Below are 26,879 nucleotides of genomic sequence, written 5' to 3'. Positions count from 1 at the left end.
AATGCTAATACCCAAGTAACCATAATATTTATTGTGTGATGGAAGGGCGAGACCGCCACTGGCGTGCAGCTGAGACAAAGCTGAATTTCATACTTGCTAAGCAAAGGAGAACTGTGCTTGCAGAATATAGTTCTCAAAGCAGGCAGAGATGTACTTACATCGGGTTTTGAAGAAGCATAGGGTTTTAGGATTGATTTTTATTGAAGTGTGAGATAATTTAAGGATTGGTTGACTTTAAACTTGGAGTTTAGGGACTGGCCGGCTTTGAGGAGCCAGGGCTCTGACAGGGGCAGTTGCTGGTCGGCTGCCTTTCTCAGCTGTGTCCTTCAGGGGAAAAACTGAGTGGAGTTTAAGGATTGATTGGGGCATTTTTAAAACCGGTTCTGTGTTTACTTGTCCTCAGCTTGGGACAAGCACCAAAGAATCATCTTTTCCTTTTCTTGAACTTGGAAAATAAGTACTTTGAATTTTCCACATTTATGTCAAACCTTTAGCAGTTGTGCTGATACAACACTTTTGATTTTACTTTTCTTCTGAAACTTAAAAATAAGAAATGAGCACAGAGAATATTATTTGTGTCCTGTTTGCAAGTCTCAGGGGTCCGTGACATTTGAGACCCAGGCCGTTTCAAGGATTATTTTTATATGTAGTTAAAAAAGGTCATTGTCATTTATGGAAATACTTTTAATGCTTTAAGTATTACGGCGAAAGCCGTGTCACTTTTATGTTTATCGGTCTCTCTCGTGGCAGTGTGTTGTATCGTATGCCTGCCAAAATTAGGCTTGCTGGATGCTGAATTCTAGATCTAAAAGGTTTTTGTTTTTGCTGCTGTTAGAAACATGTCTAGAAGTGATTACCATTTGCAAGTTTGCTAGCAGTTCTTATCAACACGTTAGAAGGTTTCATAATTATGTTGTGTGTCTTTTATGTAAGGTAGGCTGAATCATTGTAGTTTCTGTGAATACCACGACTATTATTGTATCATTTAAAGTATTTTGGTTTAATATTTATTTTAGAATATTTTTATTCTTCAGAATGAAATAGCTGTTTATGACTGTTAACCAGAACTACGATAGAAAGTAGATATTTTTCTAAATTGATCACAGTAATAGATGAGTTTTCAAAATGTTTTCCTGTGGAGATGTTAAATTCGGAGGGCATCATTTATCTTAGAAGTTAGAGAAGGCAAAGTGAGTTGTTGGTATACCTTACTTATTGTATTGACATTTTATTTAAAACACCCTACATAGGATATTGACATGAAATAAGCCCATGATATTTAAAAAAGAACGGGTGCTGTGCGTGTTGTGTCTGTGTTTATGCAGCCCCTGTTTCCTTCTTGTGTCTGCCTTCCAGATAGGGATTACCCAGGCTAAAGCCGTGTTTGTGATTTAGATAAAGCATTTTTCTGTGAAAGCTCTTTGAGAATGTGAAGCCTGATTCTTGTTTTTGCTTATGGTCCAAATTTCTGACCTGATGTGATAGTTAACCTTAAGAGGTTAATCTTCACCTAGTATCAAAATTAATATTATGATTTTCTTTATGGGAGCACTGTTGTTTAACTACCACATGGTACTCAGACATATTCATCCTCAACATTTAATTTTTCAAAATTTATACTGAATAAGTACTTAAACTTTCTAGGAAGAAGTCGTTGCTGCCTGAGTATGGTTATTGGTATTACTCCTGCGCAATCTACAGTATGAAGTAATGGATTTGAAATGTGTTTCTTCTCTCTGCACATGCGGTGAATAGTTGGGCTTTTATTGCCTAGTGATATGATCAAAAAAAGAATCTTATGCTAGGTGATCTTTCATAGTAAAATGGAAAAAAAAACGGTTATATGCGCTTTAGTAAAAGCCTTTTTTTCTAGACTTTGCTAACACAATGTATAAAGTGGTATCACATAGTTTTAATTTGCATTTCTTTGATTACCAGTGAGGCTCAGCTTTTCCTCATTCTCTTGTTAGCCATGTGGATTTCACCTACAGTTGCCAGATTTAGCAAATAAAAATACAATACGAGACACTGTTAAATTTGAATTTCGAATAAACAACAATTTTTTTTTTAACGTAAGTATATACTATACAATAGTTGGACGCACACTAAAATTCTTTTCATTGTTTACCTTTAATTCAGACTTAATGGGGCATCCTGTATTTTATCTGACCCCTCTAATTTTACTTTTAGTGAATTGTCTGCTTCTTTCTCTTACCAAATTTTCAGTTGCATTTCCTGTCTTTTTATTGTTATTTTCCAAGAGTTCTTGGCATACACTGGATATTAACTCCTTTGTGGGTTTTTTTGTTTTTTAGATGTTGCAAGCACATACTTCCAGCCTTTTGCCTATCTGTTAATTTTGTCTGTAGTGTCCTTTGTTGAGTTACAAGTCCTTAATTTTGAGGGAGTCAGTTCCATCAAAATTCCCCCATGTTGTTTATACCCTTGTGATCTTTCATCACTCAGGGTCACAAATGCATTATGCTGCTTTTTCTTTCATTAGCTTCCCAGTTTTACCTTTCATAGTTAGATGTTCAATCCATGTGGTGTTTATTTTATGGAAAGAGTATTAGAAGATGCCCTGAGAGAGGTCCTGGGGGTTCAGATTGCGTGGGGATTGCAGGCCGTTGTAAGGACTTGGGATTTTATGCTAACTGAAGTAGGAAGCCCGTGGAGGTTTTCACAGAGGGTGCCACAGTCTGAGTTGTGCTTTTTGAAAGCTCTTTGATAACTATATAGAACGGGGTGTGTGGGGTACAGCGCAGACTGCTGCGTCCTGCGCAGTGTCGTGCTCCTTCTTCCCTTTTCAGCATCCGAGCTCCTCTGGTCTAGCTGGGTACATGGCTCCTGACAAAAAGATGTATTTTCCACTTTCCCTGCCTGTAGGTGTGGCTGTGTGATTAGATGTTTGGGGCAATTAGATGTGAGCAGAAGTGATACGTACAACTTTGGGTTGATCTACTTTAAGATAAGGTGCTTGTCCTGTTCATCTCCCTACCCCACCCCCACCCCCTTCCTACCAGCTGGAAAGTCCCAGCAACTATAATGGTAACAACTACCTTGAACCCTGAGGTGGAAGTCCTGGGATGCACGTAGCAGGGCCTCCCCCCCATCAGCCTAGCTCCCTGAGTGACACTGTGGAGCAGAACCAACGACTGTGATCACTAAACAAGGTGACCCTTATTATGTTGTGGCAACACACTTGGTGAAACTGTCACCTCTGATAACTTGGAAGACAGTGTGTCTGTCGAGTTGGTAAATCAAGGGGAGCGATTAGAAAGACTACTGAAGTGAGGGGACCACTCCCTTCTGCTTCAGCAAGGATCTGCAGGCCAAGGGTCAAATGAGGGGATGATGAGCTGGTTTGCAGCTAGACTTGGGAGAGAGTCTAGTTTTGCTAAAGGAGGTTCTTTCTGCCTGTGGCCTATGCTCTGAACAGACTGAAAGGACAATAATACGGAGTATTGCAGGGTTAGAAAAAGCTGCTTCTGTATCCCAAACAGCGGGAGGTAAGATTCATTCTCAGGAGCCTCCTGTTAGATTTTCTTGGCCAGACAGTAGAAGCCAGTCCAGGCAAGGAACAAATTAAGGATTTACCGTCCCGCCCGAACCTGTCAGCTCACCTAGGTAAAGCCCCACTTTCAAAGTCTCGGTCTCCTGCACGGTGAGGGTTTAGTTCTTACTCATGGCACGCTCGTGGCTCTGTTCCACGTCCTCTGTTGCTCCAAGCCAGAGGGACAGGCCTTTGGGGGACACTGCTGTTCTGTGGCAGAGGAAGAAGAGACGGCAGAATCAGGTGCTTGGAAGTGACCTGTGTTACTTTTGTTCACGTTTTATTGGCCAAAGTGAATCAAATGGTTGAGCCTGCAACCAGTCAGGCAGGAAGAACCAGCGGAAGAACCATCTCAGGTCACATGGCCTGCCCGGCTGACAGTGGGACATGGTGGTATAACCTTCCTTTCGTGAGTCAGATGACCTCAACGTAGCTAACCTTAGATCGAGGGAGAGAAAGATGGATCTGCCACAGAAGACCGCACATCAGAGGAGGAATGACAGCTTCATATCTACAACCAGACCAAGTCTTTAGTTGTGGTTACTGTCACGTGGTCTTGACTGAAGGCAAACAGACCTGTTGAACTTTTGAGAGGATTATATGGTCAAAGATCCCACAAGTTTGGCTTGCAAAAGCCCGTGGTGGGTTTGACACTGACACCAAATGCAACCCTGGACCCCCCAGTTTGCACCAGGTCTTTGCTGCCTCTTTGGAGCACAGACTTCCCCTATCCACTTCATGCGTGGCCAGAACGGATAATGGGGGGAAAATCTTCTAGAGGCAAAGCCAGGCTCCAGCAGACAAAGTGACAAGGGAGATTTCCCCCCACGTCCCCAGACAACAGGACTGAGTGTAACCAAGGCTCTGGCTTCCCTGGCTGGTAGCATGGGGATTCTTTGCCGTTCTTGTCCAGCCTCATTTCATCATTGGTAAGAATATGTATTTGCCATTCTTCTCTTTTCAGAATGGAAGATTTAAATGGATTCATCTTGTTTTCCTTCCACTGTATTTGGGTGGGAAGGTGGTAGAGAGGTGGTTACTGGTCTGTTAGTTTGTAGGTCACTGGACTGGGATGGAGCTGTGCCAATACTCGCAGAAGAGACCGTGTGTCGCCCAGAGATCGCAGGCTGTGAGCGGAATCCAGTAGCTGGATGGGACTTCGGGAGATGCCTGCTCCGGAGTTGGGGGAAGGATGCGCTCCCACCTCTGATACTTAGTTCAGCCCAAAGCCCCTGCGTAGAAACTTTATTTCTTAAGTTTCTTGTAGGCAGTTGAGGCCACATATCTTTAAGTTTTGGCCAGTAAATGGGCGTGGACGTGATCTGTGCAGTTTCTAAACCTTATCTGCAATCAGATCTGCTTGTCAGTCATGTTCTTTTTTCCTCACCCCCGTGAACAAGGTGTTGGTGAGCAGCTTCTTCCATACAGACCAGGACAGCATCCCCAGGGAGCAGTGGGACACGACAGAAGGAGCCTCAGTCTCTGGACCTTCCTGGACTATTTGTCTGCCCCTGAACTATTGTATGCAAGAGAAATAAACCCCTCTTTTGTTTGAGCCACTGTTCTTTTGGTTTTCTTACAGCAGACTGGCCTATATGTTAGTTAATACAAATGGCAGTGGTGTAAACAGGAAACAAACATGGAAAGTTAATTTGAAATTGTTCTTAGTGATTTTTTTCTCAGTGGAAGCTTTTCATCTATATTTTCTTCCTATGAAAAGTTATTTTTCAAATTGTTTGGCAAAAAGTTTAGAAATAAACTTTTTTTACTTGGACATCACTCCTATTGTGAGTATGGTATATTCCTTTTTATTTCATATGCATATGTTTTACATATTTATATAAAATTTCGTGTCCTGATATTTTCACATGATAATCGTTCTCTTTGTTGCTTTAGAGGCCTTGTACTTGCACAGTTACTGTTACCAAACATCCAGTTTTACGACCTTGACGTGAAATGTAATTACTGTTGGCTGCTATGGACTGAATTGGGTTCCCCCCAAATTCATGTTGAAGTCTTAACCCCAACTGACTGTACTGGAGATGGGGCTTGTGAGGGGGTGATTACGGTTACATGAGGCTGTCAGGGTGCATCCTGGTCCTGTAGAACTTAGAAGAAAGGGAAGAGACACCAGAGATCTCTCTCTGCCATGTGAGGAGGGGGCTGTCTGCAGCCCAGCAAGAGAGGTCTCACCAGAACCCAGCCAAGCTGGACTTCGGCCTCCAGAACCATAAGAAGGGAGGGTTGTGTTCTCGAAGCCACCCGGCCGTAGTGCTTGGTTACGGCAGCCCGAGCTGACCGAGCCAGAGCCCAGGCTTTTAACTGCGACACCACATACAGAGGCTTTTCTTAGATAGCAAAGCAGACAGCGAAGAAGTGTCCAAAAAAGTTGAATGCCAAGAAAGAATAATGTACCTGAAGCCAGGAACGAGCCCTTTAAGACGGAGGATGGCCGTATTTAACTGACAGGTCTAATACATCCAGAATGAATCTTCAGCTCAGAAGTCACCTGTTTTTTGGAGAGAGCAGTTTTGTGTTTGCAGGCAGCATCCAGCTCTCAGAGGGCTGAGGCGTGGCTTGGGAGCAGGGAAGAGGAGCTGTGAAAATACTGAGTCCAGGCTGTCTTACAAGACACTTGGCTGTGAAGAGAAAGGGCCAAACAGGACGGTGGCAAGGGAGAGACATGACGTCTGGGGGAGTGTATCGTCCTGTTGGTTCATTTGTTTTATGATGGGAGAGATTTAAGCATTTCTGTGCAGTGGGGGGAAAGCCCAATGAGAGAGGGAGATTAAAGATGCGGGGTGGGGGAGGAGAAAGGATGACATCAGATCCCTAAGGAGGTGGGCTGGATGGCTTGAGTTCCAGGGCTCTGGCTGGAGGTTAGCTTCGGGCAGGAAGAGGGACATCCTTCCTCCCGCCGGCCAGGAAGGAGATCAGAGTGGGCGTGTGGTTGTTGATCGGTGGGATGGAGGAAACTGAGGGAGCCTGAGCTAGTGACCTCTCTTTTGTTTCTGTGGAGGTGAGGTCATTTGCTGAGTGGAGGGGAGAGCAGGAAGCTTGAAGAAAGTGCTGGAAGCTTGGAATTCTTTCTGTGGGCTGGGAGAGGGGGACCGGATTGGAAACCTAAAAAAGACTGGTGGACTCCTGATGGGAGACTGTGTGTTTGCAGGTCCGCAGGTGGCATGGGTGGGAACTTTTGTCACAGTGATCTCTGGATGGTTGGGGTGTGGGAGTGAAGAAGTAGATCCTTAGGTTGGTTCAGGAGATGGACAGGCCGGCAAGAAAGTTGAGAGTGCAGGCAAGGTGAGGGCAAAGCTGGGTGATCAGATCCCAGGTTACAGTGGGCAAGAAGGAAAGCTCAGGGTGTAGTTGATAGATCAGGATAAAAAAAGGGGGGTTTGAGGAAAAGCTGGAGGCCTAAACATACTTAAGATCAAGTATGACTTATTCATTCACTCACTGAATAAACATTGAACATTTATCTTCCAGACACTGTTCTCGGTGGTGTGGCTACTTTGGTCAAAACAGTGATCAGAACAAAGCCCCTGCCCTAGCGGGGAGGTAGGCAGCAAACAGATACATAATTGCAGACGGTAAGAAAATGGTAAAGAGGAAAATGAGGAAGGGTAAAGGGTTAGAGAGTGGTCATGGGAACCGGGAAGTGACCTCTGAGCAGACTTGAGTGTAGTCAGGACGGCAGTGCATGTGGGTCAGGAAGCATCCCAGTCAGAGCCCTGGCCAGTGAGGAGGGGAGAGGTGATGAAGGCGGGGGCCCGCGGTACATCCGGGCCACAGGGAGGATTTAGGATTTTATTCAGGTGTCATGGAAAAGACACCCATCCATCAGAGGAGAGGCTGTCTTACTTTCTGATGGTTCAAGTTGGCTGCCTTGTGGGGATTTGATTGGCTGTGGGAGGCAAGGAATCTGGGGAGCTAGAAGGGTGAGACTGCGGCCTGCAGGCAGCTTTTTGGAGTTTAAGATTTTGGCAGCTGAGTTCCTCTGGGTGAAGGTGCTCACCAGCTACGGTGAGCAGACAGACACACCCACTCCACAATAGGCATTCTTTTTGTGGATAAAGACCCGACCCTGACCCTGACCCTTGGCTTCTGCTACACCCTTTCCTGTTTTTGACTCTGCGCCCCACCAGCTTCATTATTCATTCTCCCCTTTTGTCCTTACCTTGTCTTTCAGATCTGATGCGCATTGTTGTCTGCCTGGCCAAGACTTCCTCTAGTTTTAGGTTTTCAGATATTTGTGTTGCAATCTGATTTGCAGTTTTCAGAAAACGTCCATGGAGGCATAGTGTTACCCAGTCCAAACTTGTTCTGCTCCTGCCACAATAGGCCAATAAATCGGGAGATGAGCTGTTGGGGCGAGGAGAACAACTATTGGGAAAGCCAGCAGACCCAGAAGATGGGGGACTAATGTCCTAGAGAACCATCTTCCCCCAGTCAGAATTCAGGCTCCTTTTATACTAAAAAGGGGATGGGGTGTGGTTGGTTGGTGCAAACTTCTTGGTGTCAGAATCCTTTGGTCTTGTTGATCTTTGTTCAGTCACTCCTTTGTCCTGCCCATGTGGGCCAGGTCATACTGTCCCTGTAAACCTCCAAGGAGACAAGTCTTATCTTCTATTCTTCAACTTTTTCTCTCTCTGTGAATAGGAAAGTGTTATCCCCTTAAAGATCAGAGCCTGGAGAATGGGCTGTCCTGTCTATTTCAAGCTCTAGGCCATGTTCTCTTACAGAAGGTGCAGAACCAGCACGACTGAGCACAGGCAACAGAGCGCAGGGTTGGGGCCAAAGGATTAGATCCAGTATGGAGTCAGGTTGGTTCCTCCCTAGGACACTAGCACGTGAGACAGGTGAAGTGCAGTACCCTGCCCACTAACTATTCTCTGACCCTTTAAAGCAGCCCCGAGACAGCTGCAGAAAACGCCCAGCCTCCCAGCTCACAGTGTGGAAAGCCCTGCCTTGCACCATGATGCTGCCTTCAGCAGTGGGCCCTCCCTGGGGTCCTCTCGGGTCACGCTGTCCCAGCTTAGCTGTACCTTCTTAATCCTTAGGCACCTCCAGCCAAAGGGCAGTCCGGTTACAAAGTGGCGTGCTGGGGGCGCTCAGAACCATGAGGTGGGCGTGGTGTAGCTTCCCTTGTGTTAGTTTTACTTGCTGGCTGTTACTTAATTTATTGCACTTGCACAGTAAATATGGATGTCATTCTAATTATAAGCCACGAGTTCTGTCTGTCCCACTCAACAAATTTCTTATATTGACCCTACTTTAAAAATGTTAAATGTTTTTTATAACAAAAGAATGTAGATGCGTTATGGTTTAGATTAGAACATCTTTGGGAACTCTTTAAGGGAAACAACACGGGTCCCTCTGCTCTGCATTAGTAATTTTTTTTTTCCCATTGAAGTAGAGTCTGTTTACAATGTTCTGTTAGTTTCTGGTACAGCATAGTGTTTCAATTATATATTCATATATATATGTATATATATATACCTTTTTATATTCTTTTTCATTATAGGTTATTACAAGATATGGCATATAGTTCCCTGTGCCATGCAGTAGAACTTTGTTGTTTATTTATTTAATATGTAGTAGTTAGACAGACAAGGTTAGAACTACCTTTTTAAGTTGGTGAGTTTTTAATTCTTTATTTTCATTTTTATGTTTAATGGAGCTATTATAACATTTGTATTCAGCATGGCATAGGAACTGGCCATGAAGCTTTAGATATTTCTGATAAAAATAGGAATATTTCCCTCCTCTAGTCAAGTTTCATTTTGACAAATGTCATTAAAGTAAGCACTGCTGCATTATAAAAAGGATTTATAAGAAGCAAGTGATGGCCTGTTAAGGCTAGCACTCAAAACAAGGTCATCCTAGGCCACAAAATAAGTTTGACACTTTGGATTAATTTTTTTAAAAAGATATCACTTACATTAAAGTCTGTAATGATTCTTCTGAATTGACAGTGGATCTTTAAGCATTAAGATAAAAAATTACTCTCTTTGGATTATTTGCTATTAAGAAATTGATTCAGGGTCAGGGATTTTGCATAATTCTGCCAAATTATAAGACTGATGAAAGAGAAGGGTAAAGCTCAGTGGTAGACTGCATGCTTAGCACGCAGGAGTTCCTGGGTTCAATCCCCAGCACCTCCATTAAAACAAACAAACAAACTTAACCCCCTCCCTGCCCCCCAAAAAAACCACTGATGAGGACAAGAATTTGGTCGTGCTCACTAATGCGTCCTGAGCTAGGAGTCAAACACAGGCCTGCTACTTAACACTCAATGACTGTTTTTCGAGTGAATGAATGAACCTCCTTTGATGTCACTTGGGAATAATATTGTCTGGTTATAGATACAGGACAGCGTCAGGGTTGAACTGAGGGAAACTTCCTGGGTGTTCAGTCCCAATGTTGTTATCAATATGTGGCCTCTTTCAATTAAGAAAAACAGGGACACAGATGTAAACTTACTTTTGAGTCTACCAGTTGTCAAGTCTGTTTAAAGACATGACATGAAAATTCTGTCTGTAAAGGGGATGGCAACACAGAATCTGTCTGTCTGGTGCAAGTAGCTGCACTCAGATGAGAGGAGATACCCAGAGTGGGAGAAAATCCACCAAAATTGTGTATCCGATGGTGTATTTGTCTCCAGAATTTATATAGAACTCTTATAACTCAGTAATAAAAAGGACAAATAACCCAACTGAAAAATGGGCAAAGGATCTGAATAGACACTTCTCCAGAGAAGACTCACAAGTGGCTAATAAGCACATGGAAAGGTGCTCAGCATCATCAGCCATGGGGTGTGCAAACCATAACCACCAGAGAAGGCACTCAGAGCCAGTGCTCGGCTGTGATCAAAGACAGGTCATGACAGGTGTTGATAAGGTGATAGGTGTGGAGAAATCGGAACCTTTGTGCATTGCTGGTGGAGATGTACGAGGGGGCAGCCACTTTGGAAAACAGCCCAGCAGCTCTTTAAATGGCTAAAACATGGAGTGACCGTTTGTTACCCAGGAATTCCATTCCTCGGTTTATACCCAAAAGAAATGAAAACATACGTTCACACAGACACTGGTGCGTGAATGCTCACAGCAGCATTATTCCTCATAGTTAAAAAGTAGAAACAACCCAGAGGTCCATCAGTTGATGAGTGGAAAAACAAAATGTAGCACATCCACAGAATGGAATATTATTCAGCAAGAAAAAAGGAATAAAGTACTGACATATGCTGCAACATGGATAAATCTCAAAGCATTATGTATTGTCTGATTCCATTTATCTGAAATGTCCAGAATAGGCCAGAAAGTAGGTTTGTGGGTTGGGTGAGTTGGAGGTGGGGAGACAGGGAGTGACTGCTGATGGGGAGGGAGTTTCTTTTCAGGATGATGAAAATAGTCTAAAAGTGCTTGTGGTGATGGTTGCCTAACTCTGTGAATATACTAAAATCAATGCACTATGAACTTCAAAAGGGTGAATTGTATGATAGGTGAGTTATATCTCAATAAAGCTGTTAAAAAAAGAATAAATGAGGTAACATGTGGGAATATGCTTTGAGCTATTTTGAGAAGATACGAATAATGTTGTGGTCTGACTGAAAGGCTTTTACACAGTAGCAGGATAACTTAGATATTTTTCCTTGCTTGCAGGCCTGTGGGTTTTCTGCCACGACTCCACTTTATAAGGCTATAACTCAGCAATGTAAAATATTGAAAATGTTGAAGTGTAAAATGAAAACTGCTTGGCTTGCTATTTTTTATTTAATAGGATTTTCTGATTCGGTTAATTAGCAATAAGTAGAATGTGTCATTAAGGAATTAGATTTTAGAATCATAAAATTTTAGAGCTGGAAGAAATTTTAGAAGTCATGTCTCCTTGGCTCCCTCATATTGTGTTATAAGTGAGAACACGGAGTCCTACAGAGGGTAACCGAGGTATCTTAGGTCACAGAGTTGAGTAAGCTCAGGAACTGAGTTCTTTGTGTTGACAACTGTTGGTTTTAGCTCTATTGATGGTATTAGCGCTGATAATACCAATAGCAGCCACTTAAATGCATTCTGTACTAGTACCATATGTGAGTTTTCTTGGTTAATCTGCCCAACAGTTTATGAAGATGTTTTGCTTTACTTGTGTATTAGTTTCCTGTTGCTGCTGTAACAAATGAACAAACACTTCATGGCTTGAAACAGCACATGTTTATTATTTCACAGTTCTGGAAGTCAGAGTCCAAAATGCGTCTTCCTGAGTGTTGGAAGGGCTGAGTTCCTTTCTGGAGGCTTTGGGGAGGTAAGTTTTCTTGTCTTTTCCGTCTACGAGAGGCTGCTCACACCTTCTCAGCTCGTGGCCTCCTTCCATTTTTAAAGTCAGCAATTGCAGGTTGAGTCTTACATGATGTTTCTCTGGTTCTGACTCCTCTGCATCCCTCTTCTTCCTTTGAGGACCCATCTCAATAATCCAGGATACTCTCCTTATCAGCTGATTAGCAACCTTAATTCCACTTGCAGTTTTAGTTCCTCTTTGTCATGTAACCGACCGCATTCACAGATCTCAGCGATTAGGATGCGGATCTCCTTGGGGGAGGCATCATTATTCTGCTTCCCACAATCTGTTAATTAGATTAAGAGATTTAGGTTCAGAGAAGTTAGATAAATTGTCCAAATGTCGCAGCATTAGTAAATGAAAGAGCTAATATGTTAACCCAGGTCTTTCATGTTAACGTGGTCTTTTCCACAAATGCCATTTGATCTTGGTCTGGAAGAGTAAGTAAGATGCTTAGCAGTATTCAAGTAGTGAATAGCTCTTTCTTATCAAAGTAAAATCACATTTACTTTAGTAATCTCAAGAAATGGGCCATACTATTATGAAGCAATTAAAAGCATGATAGAAAATTATATTTATTAATGTGGGAAAATGTTTATGACACCTCAGATTTTAATTCATTAACTCCCTCCCCCATTTTTCTGTATTTATTAGTTCCCTCCTGTCATCAGTTCCTTCCTTATCCATCCTCCTCCTGCCCTGGTTCAAATGACTCTCCTGCAGATTCTCTCCCTTCCTCTGCACCTCTTTGATCTCTCCTGTCTGGCAAAAGCTCAGGGCTGGATGAGCCCGACTACCTGCCAGTTGGTTTTGCTTTAATGATATACTCAGCAGCCTCAGAATTGCTCAGCCGCCTTCCCACGTGTCTCTTTTATCTCACTCCGCGCAGCATGCCTCCTCCATTGTTTCCAGCCTCTTACCCACCGGCGGTACTTGACATCTTCGCCATCCTCCACGCAGTTGACCACAGTTGACCACGGCTTCCATTCAGGGACCCCCTCCTCTTGGCCTGTGTCACACCACCCTCTCCTGGCTCTCCTTTTCCCATCCTGACTGATCCTTTCAGTCTTCCATGTCAGTTCTTCCATCTCCCAGGTTGGTTCTGCCTGACTTCTGAGTGAGGAGTCCTGAAGGTTTAGCCTGGCCGTCCTGTGAGTGGTGGGATGGCGAGCAGCATCTCTGACCTCCACCCACTAGATACCAGGAGCACCCCCTCTGTCCCCGGTGTGATAGCCAGAAATGTCTCCACACATTGCCCAGTGTCTCCTGGGGGCAAAATCACCCCCAGTTGAGAACCGCTTATCAAGCCTGAAGCTCTCGTCGGAGGATCTAAGGATAATGCACCTCTGTTAGCCCCACTTGAACGTCTCATCACACATTTAACATCACCAAAGTGGCTCTTGTTCTTTCTCCCCGATTCACTCCCCTCCAGCTTTCCTCCCCTCAGATGGTTTATAACCTCGCAGGGTGTTGGAGCTTTTATTCTGATGATCTGTTTTCTTAGGGAGCTATCAGAGAGTTTGGGGCTAAGAAATGACAGGCTCTCACTTAGGTCAGCTTTTTGTTGAGAACAGACTAGAAGTTGGAAGGTTGAAGCAGGAAGACTAGCTAAGAAGCTACCGTGGTGACCTATGTGAAAAGGTTGACCAGGCTGGTAACAGAGGAGATGGCAAGAGGTGGTATCTTTTTTTTTTTTTTTAGAGTTTTGCCCACCTTTTGTTTTATTTATTTATTTCGATTGAGGTATAGTTGATTTACAATGTTGTGTTAGTTTCTGGTGTACAGCAGAGTGATTCAGTTATACATATATATATTCTTTTTCATATTCTTTGTCATTATAGGTTATTATAAGATATTGAGTATAGTTCCCTGTGCTGTACAGTAGGACCTTGTTGTTTATCTGTTTTATATAGAGTAGTTTGTATTGTCCAATCCCAAACTTCTAACTCATTCCTCCCCCTTTCCCCTTTGGTAACCATAAATTTGTTTTCTATGTCTGTGAATCACTCTCTGTTTTGTAAATAAGTTCATTTGTATCACTTATTTTTAGATTCTACATATAAGTGATCTCATACAAATATGTCTTTCACTGACTTACTTCATTTAGTATGATAACCTCTAGGTCCATCCATGTTGCTGCAAACAGCAAAAATTCATTCTGTTTTATGGCTGAGCAGTATTCCATTGTATAAATATACCATCACTTCTTTATCCAATGTTGATGGACATTTATGTTGCTTCCAGGTTTTGGCTACTCAGAAATGGTACCTTTGGTTCAGACTTTAAATACAAACCTCCCTGAGAAGAAGAACGCATTGTGCCATCATAAGATCAGTCTCTAAGTGTGGTTTGTTTATCAGGTGTTTCCTAAGATCTTACAGGAAACAGTGTTGGTGGATCAGAGCTAGAAGAGACTAGCCAGAGCCAGGAACCTGTGGAGCTGTGACGTGAGCACGTGCAGGCCAGGGCGGCCAGTGACATGAGAGACCCCACAGGAGGAGCTGGCGGGATGCCCCATCCAGCCAGGCCCCGCACAGCCTCCCCGTGGGCCGGCCCTTCCGCTGTAACACAAGCACGAGGGCAGGCAGATAGGACAGTGGAAGTCCGGAGATTCGTCTGCACCAGACTTGGGAAGCAGGTCATTTGGGGCCGTAAGGCTCCTAGCTGCAGTGACGGAGTAGCTGCTGGCTTCTGGGGGGGAGATGGGCCGTTTTTGTGTACGATGACCCTAGACGTTGTGGAACACTCGGGATCCCTGGTCCCCCACTGGTAGCCATGTGTGCTTCCTCATCGTGGCATCTGAAAGGTGCCCCTGCCCCCCAGCTTCCAAACTCCCAGGGGAGTCAGACATGTCCAGCTGCAAACTGCTGCAGACTGAGCCCTTTTCTCAGTTGGAAAATTGCCTTCCATAACAAGAAGTCCAAGGCTGTGGCATTGGCAGGCCCTTAAAGAAAATGCAGATATTTGATTTCTAGTTTGGGGGACTTACAAAGTAGAGCAGTGAATATTGCAAGCAATACTTTAAAATTAGGTCCCTAAGATGTACCTTAAAATACTAGTTCTTAATTTTTTTCTAGAAGGTGTGGGTGTTTCGGGGCCATCTCTGAGGACAGTGCACAGAACACCTGCTCCAGCCGCTCCCTTCCTGGCCTTGTCCCATGAGGGAATCGGGATGAGAGTGAGTGAGGAGTTGGGATGAAAGGGATTGCCTGGCTGTGTCTTAGCAAAGGGGTGGGAGAAGGGTTGGGAGAGGGAGGTTTAATGTCTCTCTGTGAATGTTTATGCACATCGTGCCTCCATCGGGTCTAGCTGATAGCAAGAGCTAAGTATGTTTAAAATCACATTTTAGAAAGAGGAGTGGAAAATAGAGTGTAATATTCATCAGATTTGTGAAAGATTGATAACTCAGAATTGGAGCAACGAAAAACTCACCAAAGATCATCCGTTACAATGGAAAAATAGCAGAACAGACGAGGGAAGTGCTCCTCTCCAGTGTGACTGAGGGTTAATATCTATAATACCTGAACAGTTCTCTCCAACTTAATGGGGAAAGAAATGCCAAGATTTAATGCATAAGAGGACAGAGAATTTTAGCAGATAATAAGTAATGCAGTTAGTACTAAAAATGGGTAATCAAAGAAATGCATTTACAGTCAAACTTGAATTACCCCTTCTATTTGCTCAGAAGTACTGGAAATTAAAATCACTCCCAGTTCTGGCGAATTTTTGAGGAATTGGGGCCATTTGCTCTTGTCTGTGTCTTGTGCTCCACCTCCTCCCAGCCGCTGCCTTCCACCCACAGGACGTGTGATCTCTGACTCGTGCCGTGTCCATGCTGCATCCTTTGCCTCTTCCTCCTGAGTGCTCTCCCTCCGAGAGCAGCCGTCAGGTGGGAGCAGGCATCCCACCCAAGTCAGCGCTGCTGGGAGGCCGCCTTCTGACTTGCGCTCAGACTACGCGCCAGGGCGGCCAAGTCCTGGGTGAGTGGGTCCAGGGGCTCCTGAGATCAGGGGTGGTCGTTGTGCCTCACAGCCCTGCATAGTCCTTGACAATAAATGTTGAGCTAAATGATTGGAATTGGGTGAGTGTTTTCATGGACTACAGTATGTCAAGATGATGGGACAGCATGATCCCTGTAAGTGTAATTATAAGTGTAATTTATGGCAAAAGTGTGCAGCTGCGTAAAAACTGGTATATTTAGTGTGATGTCAACTGCATTTGAAAAGTAATATGCAAAAAATGAAAATTTGAAGATTTTAAATTGTAGGTTAAATGACTTTTCTTTATTATATAAAGATAACTCTTTAATCTTTATGATACAATGTATAATTAAAAAAATCAACTGGCAGCCTGGACACCCTGGTGTCCTCATAAAAGGCTAAACTCTCTTGTGTCCAGTGATCTGGTGTGTCTCTCAGGAAACAGCTGGGCCTCCCTGGAGGGTTCGCTCCCGAGGATAGCTGATTTATGTGAATGTCAATTTGGTCTTCAGACATATTTGAACTTTTACTATGACTGGATGTATATGGTTTGAGAGATGTTTATATTTTTTAAAAAGAATTTCTAAATGATCCATCTCATAGGCACGTATGTGGTACCTTGTATTTTGTGGTTTATAAACGCACTCAAGTGATCAATGACAAATTCTGTAGTTTTGATGATGTCACGTGTGAAATGGCAATTGACTGAAAATTTTTTTGCGTATCTTCTGTCTGCCAGTGATTGAGATACAGAACGCCTTTAGGGAAGTCCTGGTCTGGCAGGGAGGGTGGACGGCCATGCTCGCCTAATGAACAGGATGCTGGGGGAGGCGGGCCTGGAGAAGCAGCTCTTTACCAAGGAGCCTGGGGAGATAAGACACCTCTTCCCCAGTGAGGTGACTCTTGAACGGAACCTCAGAAGATGAGCAAGATTTTTGCCAACAGGAAAAAAAAAGAAAGATGCATGAACCAAAAGGCGGAGGTGTGGAGGAATATGGTACGTTCAGAAGCCACTGAAAGACCTTAGAGAGGGATCAGATGTGTATTTGGAAAAGAAAACTGAGGTCAGGATGGAGAAGGTAGCGAGAAGACTTGAGAAGGGTGGTTCTCGATCTTTTTTGCTTTTAGTTTTGCATCCTTTCCCCTGTGACTTCTGTGATCATCCCTAGATTTTCCATTACAGCATAGAGGAGACACGCTTTATCGTGTGTGCAGCTCCAGCCAGCCAACCATATGGTCTACCTCAAAATTCATAGCTGTACGGCTGAAGGTCGCTTCTGACATTCTGGACGAGAACCGCAAATGAGAGGTTCAACTGAGAGACCATCACAGGGCTCCAAGCAGGAGGTGGCTGAGCCAGGACAGTGATTCCAGAAATGGATGGGAAGGAGTATACTGGGGCTGTTTTCCTGTGTATAGAGTTAGTGACAGAGTTGATGTGTGAGGGCTAGGGAGAAAAAGGAATTACAGGTCAGTGTTTCTCAAACTTTAATGGGCATAGGAATTGCCTGGGGGTTTTGTTAAAAGGTAGAGCCTGAGCCAGCAGGCCTGGGGTCGGGCCAGAGATTCTGGGTTTCTAACAAGATTCCAGGTGGTGGGCAGCACGGTTTGTCCACGGACCAGTCTTTGAGTAGGAAGGGTCAGGAAACTTGAGTGTAAAATTCCAGGGACCAGATGGTGATGTCGTTATCTGCAGTGGGAAACACAGGAGAAGGAAGGTTGGGGGGAACCTGGGAGATGGAGTGAAGTCCTTGTGGCACATTCAGGTTGAAAATTACAGACAGCTGGAAATTTGGATCCTTATACTCAAGAGAAAAGCAGGCCTAGAGATACAAATTTGGGGATCAGCCCTTCGTCAGTTACAGAAAGTAAAAGCCATGAGGATAAATGACATTATCTGCAAGAAAGAGATGAAGGTATTATTAGAAAATATACTTATTCCTGTTTGCTAGTTTTTTTTTTTTTAATGGAGCTACTGGGGATTGAACCCAGGACCTCATGCATGCTAACTAAGCACACGCTCTGCCACTGAGCTATGCCCTCCCCCCACCAGAATTTTATTGTTCCATTTAAGTTACTTTATAAACCAGCAATGGAGAAGAAATTGGGTAGGTGAGCTTCCTTCCTTGGACAGGAGCACAATCTGTAAGTGTAAATTCAGAACCGGAGACGTCTTCTTTGGAAAACTCCTTTATTCCTTACTAATGAACATAGATCAGGTTACATATTCCATAGATTAAGTTTTTTAAAGGCCTTGAAGCACCTTCTTTTATGAAAGTTCATTTCATACAAACAAACATGTTTTAAACATCTTCAAAATGCCAGCCACTCTTCTGATCTCTGGGCTTAAAATAATAACAGATAAGATGTATCCCCACCATGAAGGAGACTGGCAAAGGAATACAATACAGTGTAGCAGGGACACACGGCTCAGTGTGGGGCCAAGGGACAGCCTTCCTGCGGAAGTGAAATTTCAGCTGAGACCTGAATGCGGAGTGAGGGTGACCAGGAAGAGGGCCAGAAGCAAGGATTTAGAGAGGAGACAGCCCCACAAGTTGACAAGGGGCGGTGTAATGGGCGCATAGAGTGGGAGAGTGGAGATTAGTGAGGGATGAGGCTGGGGAGGTGGGCAGAGTCCATGACAAGGCTTGGTCCCCTGGGATCTGGTAGTGGGTGAGGGAGAAAATGGTGTATTTTCCAAAGGAAAAAGTATTATTCACACAATAGTCCTATGCATATGGTTTTATAAGACTTAGGGACTGGCGTAGTAGTGGAATGACTCCTAGTAACATTGTTTCTATAGGAAAAAGATTTTGGGTTTCAAAATCTGACAATTGAACTTTTAAAAAATTTTTTTCACCATTTGGGGACTGCTTGGACAGGCCCACAATCCTAGTGCTTTTTGTTATTTGTGCTCAAGTAATGCTTTCTCTGGTGTTTATCTCTGTGGCTGCCATGTGGATTTTTCACCCTCTGATAGGAATCAAAGGTATCATTCCACAGATAGAGTTGAAATTTTGTTTTCTTTTCTGGAACATACTTAGAAAGTATATGGAAATAAAAACAGAAATCTTTTTATAAATTGTTTGGTTTTCAGAGTGTTTGTTCTTTAAAGTTACGGATGCCTCTCTAAGCTGTGTTGTGTCGTGTTGTACACTATGTAAGTATGAAAAAGTGAAACTGACATGGAAATTGTTATAAACAGAAAGTAGGAGACATTGGCGTGGTTTCAGTCTTGAAGTCAAATGGAATGCTGAACGTAAACAATACCCAGATAAAGTATCTACCTTTTAAAAATACTTTAATGACTATGAGCTTAGCTTACATCATCATAATTATCAATCATTATCTTCATTACTAGCTTTTGTTATGAGAAATACTAGATTTTTTTTCAAAGCAGGAAAGAGCTGTTAAGGCCAGTCCCCTTATAAAGTAGGTCTATATAAGCTTCATTTTGTTTAATAAGTGAAACTTCAGGCTAAAACTCCCTCAAATTTCCCATGTCTCCAGTAGGCAGAGTTCATTTCATCCCCACCCATCTCAGTGAAAATGTGTCTGTCTGTATCAGAACGCTTTTGGCTGGCAAATAACAGAAGATGCAGTTGTAAATAGCTTAAATAATAAGTAAATGTAATGATCTCATATAATTAGAAATCTGGAAGCAAGATGGTTTTCTAGTTGATTCATGCAGCGTCGAACTGGCGTCGTGAGGCTCTTGGGATCTTTCTGCCGTTCTGTTCTGCCATCATGGATGAGTTAGCTTTTGTCCTCAACCTTGTCCCTTGTCTCAAGACGGCAGGCAATTTTAGCTCCAGGATTTTTATCCTCATAGCAAAGTACCCGAGACTATAAGAAAAGGTGCCTCTTGTCTTAGTTTGGACTGATAACAAAATATTATGTACTGGGCGACTTGCATAGCAAATGTTTTATTTCTCACAGTTCTAAAGTCTGGGAAGTCCAATCTCAAGATGCCTGAAGATTTGATTCTTCTGAGCTTTCAGATGATGCCCTTTTCCTGTTTCCTCACAGTGGAGAGAGAGAGCGAGCTCTAGTAGCTTTCTTATTTTATAAGGACACTAATCCATTATGGGGCTCCATGCTCATAACCTTGACTAAGCCCGATTGCCTCCAAAGACCTCACCTCCATACACCTTCACACTGTGATTAGGGCTTTAACATACGGGTTTTAGGGGAACACAAACATTGAGGCCATAGCATCTTTTATGTCTTTTTTTGAGAGTGAAAAAAACCTACCCAGAAGCCTTGCCTTCACTAGCCAAATTTACATCATGTATCCCATTTCTAAACCAGTCAGTGGCAAGGGGTATAGAAGTCGTGTGATTGACTTTGGCTACTCCAGATTCGTGGCCCTCCAGCCCTCCTCCCAGGGGAAAACAAAAGTAGGATCCTGTTATCCAGCAGGAGAGTGGACTGGGAGGGCAGCCACTAGTGCCTGCCACCCCTCCCAGGCCAGCTCCTCTGCCTGGGCTCGCATCTTTTCTGCTGCGTGGAGGACTTCATTCTGTGAGTCATTTTTTTCTCATCTTTATTTTTCATCTGTCTTTTCTCTCTTCAAGCTTAGTGAAAGAAGAGTCTCCATGTGCTGTTTCATTTCTTTTCCTCCAGTGTATTCTTTAAATCTCCTGTAATCTGGATTCTGCCCCTCTGGATAATAAACCTCCCCTTCAGTCATCATCTGTGCCCATCTGATTGCCTCATCCTTTGCAAGTATTGCTGGTAATGTTCGGCAAGACCAGTGGTTCTCCGGGTTTAGCACCAGAATCACTTGGGTGATTAAAATATAGACCCCTGGGCTCCATCCCCACAGTTTCTAATTCAGTAAGTCTGAGCTGGGACCTGCAGAGCTGAGCTTCCTTAAACTCTCCAGGGACATCTCATAATATTGATTCTGCTAATTACTGCTTTCTTTCTGAGTTTCAAAACTCGAAATTCCCTCTCAAACCCACACTTCCTGTTCCTCTTGTATTCCTTTTTTTTTTAAATTAATGAATGGCAGGGTCCTTTTCCTCAAGTAAGAGGTCTGGAACTCACCATGATTCCTTATTTTCCCTTACCTCCATATGCAGTCCTTACTCTAAACGTTCCTCAAGTGCATCCTTTCTTTTCCATCCCTGTTGTCTCTGCTTTAGTTCGAGCCATTTCTTTTCACCCATGTTGCTGTAATGATCTCTAAAAGTGCTTGTCCTGTCTCCAGTCTCACACTTTCTCTTATTTATACTTCATACTGTTGCAGAGTGATTTAAAAAAAAATATGCAAGTCTATAATCACATTATTCCTGTGCTGAAAATTCTTTGGCCTCCTACACCTTCCAGATACAATCCAGACCTGCTCCCACACAGGCCAAGGACTGCGGAGTCGGGTGCCTGCCTGCCTGCCTGGTGTTGGTCTCTCGCTCCTCTCTCCCCGGCTTCAGTGCCGACGTGCCTCCCTCCTGAGTTCTCTTGGGCTTTGGAGGCTTTGCATATTTTCTCTTTGCCTGGAAGACTTCTCGTTCCCCCTCCACTGCTCAGCTTCCCAAACGGCTCAGGGATGCCTCTGCCAGCTCCCCGCTGCCCTGGTCCCTTTTCTGTCCCTGGGGATTAGGTGCTCCTTTTCTTTACAGCCATGGCGGTGTGTAAGTTGCACTCATTTAGCACTTAAACATCCAGCTCAATTCTGGAGCTTTATTTGGCGTTTGTCCCCCTCTAGCCTATAATTTCTTTAAGGATAAAGATTATGCTTTTCATCTGTTTCTTCATATAGTGCCTAAGATAACCATTAGTCAATGTTTGTCGAGTGATTGAATGTTAAGGACCATTTTCAGTGAGAGGAATTGGTCATAAAACCCAATCTGAGGAACTTAGGACTGGGGGACAATTTGGAGGGTGACAAAAACACTGTAGACTTTAACAGTTAGTTGGATTTGTTCAAGATTCTGGTGGAATTCGTGGTTCTTGGTGGATGTGACAGGCCAGGGATGGATGTTGGGGATATATTGTAGACATCACCTGAGTGATGTTCAAACCAGGTTGCCATTTTCATTACCTTGAGAATTTGGATGAAATCTGGGAATAGGACTGCTGTTAAGAGCTCTTTGGCATGTTAAGAACTCTGTCCAGTGAGACAAGAATGTCTGATTCCAAACTTCTCTGATATATCTGTATTTATATGTGTTATCACTGTAAAAACAAATGCACTCTATCTTCATTATTTACAGATTCCATTTTGTGAATTCTCCCTATTCACAAAAATTTATATGTAATCCCCACTTGGCACTTTTGTAGTCATTCAGGGACATTTGCCGAGTAAGAAAAAATCTGGATTGCCCAACATGCTTGTTCCCAGCTGAGTGTGTAAAGCAAGGCTTTCTTCTTTCAGCTCTCAAACTATAAATAAGTGTCCTTTTCATGGCGCCACTTTTCTTTGTTGTTGCATTTTTGTGCTTCATGTTGGTGATTTCACTGTTTATAGTGGCTCCCAGGCATCGTGTTGAAATGCTATGTGTTGTTCCTAAGTGTAAGAAGGCTGTGATGTGATGTAATTTACAGAGAAAATACGTGTTTCAAATAAGTTTTATTCAGGCATGAGTGAGTGCTGTTGACTGTGACTTCAATGTCAGTGACTCAATAATGTATATTAAATAAAGTGTCTTTATACAGAAACATGCATAACACAAAGTTATGTTTGATCACTTGATGAAAATGTAGCCAGAGGCTCACAGGAACCTAACTGTGTATTTCCCCTGTGAGCAATAGTTTGATATTTGCTAATTCAGTGTTTGTGGTGACTTTATGGAACTTAATTACTGTGAAAAATGAAAACTGACTGTAATTTTATCTTTGTTGTTGAACTTCCCAACTGAGTTTAAATCACAGCAATGTCAGATGTTTCATGTTCTATAGAATGAACTTCTAAAAGCTTTACTTTGATCTGTGAATTGGATGAAAACAGTCAAACCTTTATTGGAGGTAACTGATTTCTATTTGATGTATCTCCTGACCGTGATAAAAGCTGGCATCATTTAAGTGTGAAAAATTTCTTCTGCTAATAGAGCCAACAGAATAACAGCTGTCACTTAACTTTGGCTATGTAAGCAAGATACTTTGTATCTTGAGCAAAATTAAAGACCAGTAATTTGATCTAAATGAAAAGTCATGCTTTATAGAATAAAATATAAAACATCTCCTTCTGCATTTCTTAAATTGGTATCTTTAAGGTAGTCATAGGGGCAGCAGCACTGACTGTTTCTTCCACCTCCACCCAAGACTGAAGGATGCAGCTGTCCCTAGGCTCCTCCTGTCCCAGTGCACTTCCTTTTTCTGCCAGTGGTTTGTGTGCTGTCTTTGAGAATGAGGTGTCAGTTACAGGCCATCCAGAGATGTTACTGCTCAGGGTCTTTTCGTATTTAACCACATGTTGAATTGACAGCTGGGTTCACTGCACATGTATCCCACACTGCTCAACGAGAACATAGCAGAGCCTGGAAGTAAATGCTCTGACTTAAAATGCTATCATTAAAAAAAAAACAAAACTAAACTAAAAAATGGAAAATCCAGGACAAATAATAAACTGGGTGGGACCTTTGGATAACAGACTTAAGTTGGGACTGTCTCAGGCAAACTGACACATATGGACACTTTACCAGACTCATGTCTTTCCAAAAATCCGCTAACCCCAAACTCTGGATTACTGTTTCCCCCTCACACAGGCTGTGCCCTCAATATGATTCACTTGTTTGTGACTATTTAGTAATTTCTACAGCATTGTGCACATGGAAAAGAATGTGAAGCATTCTCCCTAGTTTTGTTCATTATGGAATTTCTTTTTTTTCTAGAACATTTTCTATTCATCTTTAAACTTCTATTAAATTTTTCATGCCTTCATTTTTAAACTAAAGACGTAATACATTTATGGAATTATTCTTCCTTAAACTGGTTCTTTTGTTGTCTTAATAAAAATATCATAGAGTAATTAAAAATGAAATTTGGGAATGAAAGGAATGCAGTTTTATGTATATTTGATAAAAATGGATTATCTGAATATGATTATGATAATACTTCATGTTCTGTTACAGGACTAATTAAAAGGATTTATCGTATGACTCTGCTGGAGCCTTGGGGGATAGGTAAGTGACAAGCATTTTTTGAAGAGATATTTCTGAAAATTAAATGATTTGATTCCATAGATTCCTGACAAAGTGGGTGTGGGGCATATCTTACTATAGTGATTTACCTCTTTTTCTCCTCATTAAAACATTAGTAGAAATATGTTTACATGAATCATAATGTATCATTTCTCTGATATCCAGTAAGTCGTATTTCCTAGGGAGCTATAGGTTTATTTTCTATAATAATTATAATGAGAATATTGTAAATAAACATATGAATTTGGCGTATTTCAAAACTTAAAGCCCCCAAAAAATGATTAAATGCAACATGGTGCCCTAGATTGGATCTTAGAACTGAAAAAGAGATGTTAGTGAAATCCAAGCAGTCTGTAGCTCAGGTAACAGTAGTGTACCAGCATTGGTTTCTTAGTTTGACAAATGTACCGCGGTTGTGTAAGATGCTAACATTAGGGAGAGGTGGGTGAAGGAAATACAGGAACTCTGTAGTATCTTTGCAACTCTTCTGTAAATCTAAAATTACTCCAAAATGAAAATTTTTCTTTAACTGCCCCCCCCAAATCAAAGTGTATTTATTAATTTTATTGCAGTATGGTTGGTTTACAATGTTTTGTTAATTTCTGGTGCACAGCATATTCAGTTACATGTATATAACTGAATATATATATATATATATATTCCTTGTCATGTTCTTTTCCATTATAGGCTATTACAAGGTATTGAATGCAGTTTAAGGTACTGTACAGTGCTGTACAGTAGGACCTTGCTGTTTATCTCTTTTCTGTATAATAGTTAGTATCTGCAAATCCCAAACTCCCAACTTATCCCTCCATCCCCCATTAACCCCTGGAAACCACAAGTTTGTTTTCTGTTTCTGTTTCTGTTTTGTAAATAAGTTCATTTGTCTCATCTTTTTAGATTCACATATAAGTGATCTATGTTATTTTTCTTTCTATCTGGCTTAATTCACTTAGTATGACAATCTCCAGGTCTATCCACATTGCTTCAGTGGCAGTATTTTATTCTTTTTTATGGCTGAGTAGTATTCCTTTGTATAAATATACCACAGTTGCTTTATCTAGTCATCTGTTGGTGGACATTTAGGTTGCTTCCATGTCTTAAATTTTGTAAATAGTGCTGCCATGATCATTGGGGTGTATGTATCCTTTCAAATTAGTTTCCTCTGGGTATATGCCCAGGAGTGGGATTGCTGGGTCATATGGTAAGTCTATTTTTAGTTTTTTGAGGAATCTCCACACTGTTTTCCATATGGTTGCACCAACCTACATTCCCACCAACAGTGTAGGAGGGTTCCCTTTTCTCCATACCCTCTCCAGCATTTATCATTTGTGGATGATAGCCATTCTGACTGGTGTGAGGTGATACTCAGTTTTGATTTGCATTTCTCTAATAGAGTTATTGAGCATTTTTTCATGTGCCTATTGGCCATGTGTATGTCTTCATTGGAGAAATAACTGTTTAGATCTTCTCACTTTTTGATTAGGATGTTTATTTATTTATTTATTTTTTGTTATTAAGTTATAATGAGCTATTTGTATATTCTGAAAATTAAGCCCTTGTCAGTTGCATCATTTGCAAATATTTTCTCCCATTCCATAGGTGGTTGTTTTGTTTTGCTTATGGTTTCCTTTGCTGTGCTAACGCTTGTAAGTTTAATTAGGTCTCAATTGTTTATTTTTGCTTTTATTTCTATTGTCTTGTTGGACTGCCACAGGAGAACATTGCTAAGATTTACGTCAGAGAATGTTTTGCCTGTGTTTTCTAGGAGGCAAGGATAGACAATGGAGAAAAGACAGCCTCTTCAGTAAGTGTTGGGTGTTGGGAAAACTGGACAGCTACGTGTAGAAGAATGAAGTTAGGACATTCCCTCCCACCGTAGGCCAAAATAAACTCAAATGGCCTAAAGACTCAAGGTGTATTTATTTGAAAATTATAGTTTAGAAGTAGCTTTTCTCAGTAATAGTTTGCAAAATCAAAATTATTAATTACCTTTAGAAAAATTCAGATTCCATGAAATAGAGATACAGGGAAATATGTGACTGTAGGCTCCCTTCTTCAGTTCATAGGCGGCGTGGGGTTTCATCTTCTGGACATGGGCGTGGTGTCCGTGAACATCTTCTTGTACTTGGTTGCAGACTTGCTCTTTGATTCCTTTAAGGTATGCACGTGTTCTTGGGTGGCTTACGGCTCTTTCTATTAACACAAACAGGCCCTTTAAACAGTTCCCAGTGGACTGATTTTATTTTTTTTCTTTTTTTAATCTTTTTTCTTTTTCTTTAATGTACTGTTAGAGGCAAAGAGGCCAGTGATATGCCTCCGTGGTTTGGAGTTGAGACCCTTTTAGCGGAGCTGTGTTCAGTCACACCGACTTGAGCTTCTAGGTCAAGTGCTAGACACAGCCGACCTGTCGTTCAAGAGCATGAGTAAGGAGGAGCATGGCTTACACAGCCATTTCTGTAGTGCAGCTACGATGATTGATGGCTGTCAGATAATTGAAATTCTGTTTCCAAAATGAACTCTGGCAGTATAACTCTTAAATTTCTATAAATATTAAAAGACTGTAAGAAGGGAACTGTGTCATTTGCTGAAACTATTGCATAACTTTTCATTAATAAAAGTAAAATAGCCATGCTGGTCTTAGAAATGGTTTCCTGTTACTGTTGCCAACTTCAGTGATTTTTGTTAAACTGAACTTTAATAAAGGGAAATAGAACTATATTAGACTTAAAGGATTAGAGACATTTAAAACAACAGACTCAGGCCTCCATGACTCTTGCAGAATAATTGGTAGGCGTGGAGAGTTCTGTTTTGCTTGATAGTATTTATTCAGATTGGGTGTTATCAATCTCGTGTTAAAAGAATTTA

At 42.1% G+C, this 26,879-nt stretch overlaps 1 protein-coding gene across 27 annotated transcripts in view; it reads left to right on the top strand.

Moving 5' to 3' along the window:
• Positions 1-26,879, top strand: part of ZNF438 (zinc finger protein 438) — a 150,241-nt gene that overhangs the window by 8,237 nt on the left and 115,125 nt on the right. For 14 of the 27 annotated variants that reach the window (XM_064479473.1, XM_064479467.1, XM_064479464.1 and 11 more), the window contains 4 exons: positions 11,779-11,854; positions 14,965-15,065; positions 15,690-15,867; positions 23,943-23,993. The gene's annotated coding sequence lies outside the window, so the exon portion shown is untranslated. Of the gene's footprint in view, positions 1-11,778; positions 11,855-14,964; positions 15,066-15,669; positions 15,868-16,606; positions 16,865-23,942; positions 23,994-26,879 lie in introns of all 27 variants that reach the window. The other 13 variants (XM_064479480.1, XM_064479478.1, XM_064479476.1 and 10 more) reach the window with 4 other exon arrangements.

This window comes from Camelus dromedarius, chromosome 26, assembly GCF_036321535.1.
Source record: "Camelus dromedarius isolate mCamDro1 chromosome 26, mCamDro1.pat, whole genome shotgun sequence".
Taxonomy (NCBI): Eukaryota; Metazoa; Chordata; class Mammalia; order Artiodactyla; family Camelidae; genus Camelus; species Camelus dromedarius.
Note: the sequence above shows the minus strand (reverse complement) of the source record. Positions and strands in the feature narration are given on the sequence as shown.